The following is a 6,182-nucleotide window of genomic DNA, read 5'->3' as shown; positions in this document are numbered from 1 at the left end:
ATGCAAAGTTTGGTGAAGATCTGAGTATGTCGTTTTTGACCTTATCTGGAACCTCCCATCTGAAAATTTGAAAATTCTTAAAAAATTCGTCGAAAATCTTGATGTCTCCGATCTCTTGTTTTGTACGTTTTTTCCACGTGTCTTGACATGCAAAGTATTCCTGCAAAGTTTGGTGAAGATCTGAGTATGTAGTTTTTGACCTCATCTGGAACCTCCTATCTGAAAATTTGAAAATTCTTAAAAAATTCGTCCAAAATTTTGATGTCTCCAATCTCTTGTTTTGTACGTTTTTTCCACGTGTCTTGACATCCAATGTATTCCTGCAATGTTTGGTGGAGATCTGAGTATGTAGTTTTAGACCTTATCTGGAACCTCCTATCTGAAAATTTGAAAATTCTTCAAAAATTCGTCCAAAATCTTGATGTCTCCAATCTCTTGTTTTGTACGTTTTTTCCACGTGTCTCGACCTCCAATGGATCCCTGCAAAGTTTGGTGAAGATCTGAGTATGTCGTTTTTGACCTTATCTGGAACATCCTTTCTGAAAATTTGAAAATTCTTAAAAAATTCGTCCAAAATCTTGATGTCTCCAATCTCTTGTTTTGTACGTTTTTTCCACGTGTCTTGATATCCAATGTATCCCTGCAAAGTTTGGTGAAGATCTGAGTATGTCGTTTTTGACCTTATCTGGAACATCCTTTCTGAAAATTTGAAAATTGTTAAAAAATTCGTCCAAAATCTTGATGTCTCCAATCTCTTTTTTGTACGTTTTTTCCACGTGTCTTGACATCCAATGTATCCCTGCAAAGTTTGGTGAAGATCTGAGTATGTAGTTTTTGACCTTATCTGGAACCTCCCATCTGAAAATTTGAAAATTCTTAAAAAATTCGACCAAAATCTTGATGTCTCCAATCTTTTGTTTTGTACGTTTTTTCCACGTGTCTTGACACATAATGTATCCATGCAAAGTTTGGTGAAGATCTGAGTATGTAGTTTTTGACCTTATATGGAACCTCCTATCTGAAAATTTGAAAATTCTTAAAAAATTCGTCCAAAATCTTGATGTCTCCAATCTCTTGTTTTGTACGTTTTTTCCACGTGTCTTGACATCCAATGTATCCCTGCAAAGTTTGGTGAAGATCTGAGTATGTAGTTTTTGACCTTATCTGGAACCTCCCATCTGAAAATTTGAAAATTCCTAAAAAATCCGTGCAAAATCTTGATGACCCCAATCTCTTGTTTTGTACGTTTTTTCCACGTGTCTTGACATCCAATGTATCCATGCAAAGTTTGGTGAAGATCTGAGTATGTCGTTTTTGACCTTATCTGGAACCTCCCATCTGAAAATTTGAAAATTCTTAAAAAATTCGTCGAAAATCTTGATGTCTCCAATCTCTTGTTTTGTACGTTTTTTCCACGTGTCTTGACATGCAAAGTATCCCTGCAACGTTTGGTGAAGATCTGAGTATGTAGTTTTTGACCTTATCTGGAACCTCCTATCTGAAAATTTGAAAATTCTTCAAAAATTCGTCGAAAATCTTGATGTCTCCAATCTCTTGTTTTGTACGTTTTTTCCACGTGTCTTGACATCCAATGTATCCCTGCAATGTTTGGTGGAGATCTGAGTATGTAGTTTTTGACCTTATCTGGGACCTCCTATCAGAAAATTTGAAAATTCTTCAAAAATTCGTCCAAAATCTTGATGTCTCCAATCTCTTGTTTTGTACGTTTTTTCCACGTGTCTCGACCTCCAATGTATCCCTGCAAAGTTTGGTGAAGATCTGAGTATGTCGTTTTTGACCTTATCTGGAACATCCTTTCTGAAAATTTGAAAATTATTCAAAAATTCGTCCAAAATCTTGATGTCTCCAATCTCTTGTTTTGTACGTTTTTTCCACGTGTCTCGACCTCCAATGGATCCCTGCAAAGTTTGGTGAAGATCTGAGTATGTCGTTTTTGACCTTATCTGGAACATCCTTTCTGAAAATTTGAAAATTCTTCAAAAATTCGTCGAAAATCTTGATGTCTCCAATCTCTTGTTTTGTACGTTTTTTCCACGTGTCTTGACATCCAATGTATTCCTGCAATGTTTGGTGGAGATCTCAGTATGTAGTTTTAGACCTTATCTGGAACCTCCTATCTGAAAATTTGAAAATTCTTCAAAAATTCGTCGAAAATCTTGATGTCTCCGATCTCTTGTTTTGTACGTTTTTTCCACGTGTCTTGACATCCAAAGTATCCCTGCAAAGTTTGGTGAAGATCTGAGTATGTAGTTTTTGACCTCATCTGGAACATCCTTTCTGAAAATTTGAAAATTCTTCAAAAATTCGTCGAAAATCTTGATGTCTCCAATCTCTTGTTTTGTACGTTTTTTCCACGTGTCTTGACATCCAATGTATTCCTGCAATGTTTGGTGGAGATCTGAGTATGTAGTTTTAGACCTTATCTGGAACCTCCTATCTGAAAATTTGAAAATTCTTCAAAAATTCGTCCAAAATCTTGATGTCTCCAATCTCTTGTTTTGTACGTTTTTTCCACGTGTCTCGACCTCCAATGGATCCCTGCAAAGTTTGGTGAAGATCTGAGTATGTAGTTTTTGACCTTATCTGGAACCTCCTATCTGAAAATTTGAAAATTCTTCAAAAATTCGTCGAAAATCTTGATGTCTCCAATCTCTTGTTTTGTACGTTTTTTCCACGTGTCTTGACATCCAATGTATTCCTGCAATGTTTGGAGGAGATCTGAGTATGTAGTTTTAGACCTTATCTGGAACCTCCTATCTGAAAATTTGAAAATTCTTCAAAAATTCGTCGAAAATCTTGATGTCTCCGATCTCTTGTTTTGTACGTTTTTTCCACGTGTCTTGACATGCAAAGTATTCCTGCAATGTTTGGTGAAGATCTGAGTATGTAGTTTTTGACCTTATCTGGAACCTCCCATCTGAAAATTTGAAAATTCCTAAAAAATCCGTCCAAAATCTTGATGACCCCAATCTCTTGTTTTGTACTTTTTTTCCACGTGTCTCGACCTCCAATGGATCCCTGCAAAGTTTGGTGAAGATCTGAGTATGTAGTTTTTGACCTTATCTGGAACCTCCCATCTGAAAATTTGAAATTCTTAAAAAATTCGTCGAAAATCTTGATGTCTCCGATCTCTTGTTTTGTACGTTTTTTCCACGTGTCTTGACATGCAAAGTATTCCTGCAAAGTTTGGTGAAGATCTGAGTATGTAGTTTTTGACCTCATCTGGAACCTCCTATCTGAAAATTTGAAAATTCTTAAAAAATTCGTCCAAAATCTTGATGTCTCCAATCTCTTGTTTTGTACGTTTTTTCCACGTGTCTTGACATCCAATGTATCCCTGCAATGTTTGGTGAAGATCTGAGTATGTAGTTTTTGACCTTATCTGGAACCTCCCATCTGAAAATTTGAAAATTCCTAAAAAATCCGTCCTAAATCTTGATGACCCCAATCTCTTGTTTTGTACTTTTTTTCCACGTGTCTCGACCTCCAATGTATCCCTGCAAAGTTTGGTGAAGATCTGAGTATGTAGTTTTTGACCTTATATTGAACCTCCCATCTGAAAATTTGAAAATTCTTAAAAAATTCGTCCAAAATCTTGATGACCCCAATCTCTTGTTTTGTACGTTTTTTCCACGTGTCTTGACATCCAAAGTATCCCTGCAAAGTTTGGTGAAGATCTGAGTATGTAGTTTTTGACCTTATATGGAACCTCCTTTCTGAAAATTTGAGAATTCTTAAAAAATTCGTCCAAAATCTTGATGTCTCCAATCTCTTGTTTTGTACGTTTTTTCCACGTGTCTTGACATCCAATGTATCCATGCAAAGTTTGGTGAAGATCTGAGTATGTCGTTTTTGACCTTATCTGGAACCTCCCATCTGAAAATTTGAAAATTCTTAAAAAATTCGTCGAAAATCTTGATGTCTCCAATCTTTTGTTTTGTACGTTTTTTCCACGTGTCTTGACATGCAAAGTATCCCTGCAACGTTTGGTGAAGATCTGAGTATGTAGTTTTTGACCTTATCTGGAACCTCCTATCTGAAAATTTGAAAATTCTTCAAAAATTCGTCGAAAATCTTGATGTCTCCAATCTCTTGTTTTGTACGTTTTTTCCACGTGTCTTGACATCCAATGTATTCCTGCAATGTTTGGTGGAGATCTGAGTATGTAGTTTTAGACCTTATCTGGAACCTCCTATCTGAAAATTTGAAAATTCTTCAAAAATTCGTCCAAAATCTTGATGTCTCCAATCTCTTGTTTTGTACGTTTTTTCCACGTGTCTTGACATCCAATGTATTCCTGCAATGTTTGGTGGAGATCTCAGTATGTAGTTTTAGACCTTATATGGAACCTCCTATCTGAAAATTTGAAAATTCTTCAAAAATTCGTCGAAAATCTTGATGTCTCCGATCTCTTGTTTTGTACGTTTTTTCCACGTGTCTTGACATCCAAAGTATCCCTGCAAAGTTTGGTGAAGATCTGAGTATGTAGTTTTTGACCTCATCTGGAACATCCTTTCTGAAAATTTGAAAATTCTTCAAAAATTCGTCGAAAATCTTGATGTCTCCAATCTCTTGTTTTGTACGTTTTTTCCACGTGTCTTGACATCCAATGTATTCCTGCAATGTTTGGTGGAGATCTGAGTATGTAGTTTTAGACCTTATCTGGAACCTCCTATCTGAAAATTTGAAAATTCTTCAAAAATTCGTCCAAAATCTTGATGTCTCCAATCTCTTGTTTTGTACGTTTTTTCCACGTGTCTCGACCTCCAATGGATCCCTGCAAAGTTTGGTGAAGATCTGAGTATGTAGTTTTTGACCTTATCTGGAACCTCCTATCTGAAAATTTGAAAATTCTTCAAAAATTCGTCGAAAATCTTGATGTCTCCAATCTCTTGTTTTGTACGTTTTTTCCACGTGTCTTGACATCCAATGTATTCCTGCAATGTTTGGAGGAGATCTGAGTATGTAGCTTTAGACCTTATCTGGAACCTCCTATCTGAAAATTTGAAAATTCTTCAAAAATTCGTCGAAAATCTTGATGTCTCCGATCTCTTGTTTTGTACGTTTTTTCCACGTGTCTTGACATGCAAAGTATTCCTGCAATGTTTGGTGAAGATCTGAGTATGTAGTTTTTGACCTTATCTGGAACCTCCCATCTGAAAATTTGAAAATTCCTAAAAAATCCGTCCAAAATCTTGATGACCCCAATCTCTTGTTTTGTACTTTTTTTCCACGTGTCTCGACCTCCAATGGATCCCTGCAAAGTTTGGTGAAGATCTGAGTATGTAGTTTTTGACCTTATCTGGAACCTCCCATCTGAAAATTTGAAATTCTTAAAAAATTCGTCGAAAATCTTGATGTCTCCGATCTCTTGTTTTGTACGTTTTTTCCACGTGTCTTGACATGCAAAGTATTCCTGCAAAGTTTGGTGAAGATCTGAGTATGTAGTTTTTGACCTCATCTGGAACCTCCTATCTGAAAATTTGAAAATTCTTAAAAAATTCGTCCAAAATCTTGATGTCTCCAATCTCTTGTTTTGTACGTTTTTTCCACGTGTCTTGACATCCAATGTATCCCTGCAATGTTTGGTGAAGATCTGAGTATGTAGTTTTTGACCTTATCTGGAACCTCCCATCTGAAAATTTGAAAATTCCTAAAAAATCCGTCCTAAATCTTGATGACCCCAATCTCTTGTTTTGTACTTTTTTTCCACGTGTCTCGACCTCCAATGTATCCCTGCAAAGTTTGGTGAAGATCTGAGTATGTAGTTTTTGACCTTATATTGAACCTCCCATCTGAAAATTTGAAAATTCTTAAAAAATTCGTCCAAAATCTTGATGACCCCAATCTCTTGTTTTGTACGTTTTTTCCACGTGTCTTGACATCCAAAGTATCCCTGCAAAGTTTGGTGAAGATCTGAGTATGTAGTTTTTGACCTTATATGGAACCTCCTTTCTGAAAATTTGAGAATTCTTAAAAAATTCGTCCAAAATCTTGATGTCTCCAATCTCTTGTTTTGTACGTTTTTTCCACGTGTCTTGACATCCAATGTATCCATGCAAAGTTTGGTGAAGATCTGAGTATGTCGTTTTTGACCTTATCTGGAACCTCCCATCTGAAAATTTGAAAATTCTTAAAAAATTCGTCGAAAATCTTGATGT

Source organism: Lepisma saccharinum, chromosome 24 (assembly GCF_977018435.1).
Source record: "Lepisma saccharinum chromosome 24, izLepSacc3.1, whole genome shotgun sequence".
Taxonomy (NCBI): domain Eukaryota; kingdom Metazoa; phylum Arthropoda; class Insecta; order Zygentoma; family Lepismatidae; genus Lepisma; species Lepisma saccharinum.
This window is presented reverse-complemented; position numbering follows the sequence as displayed.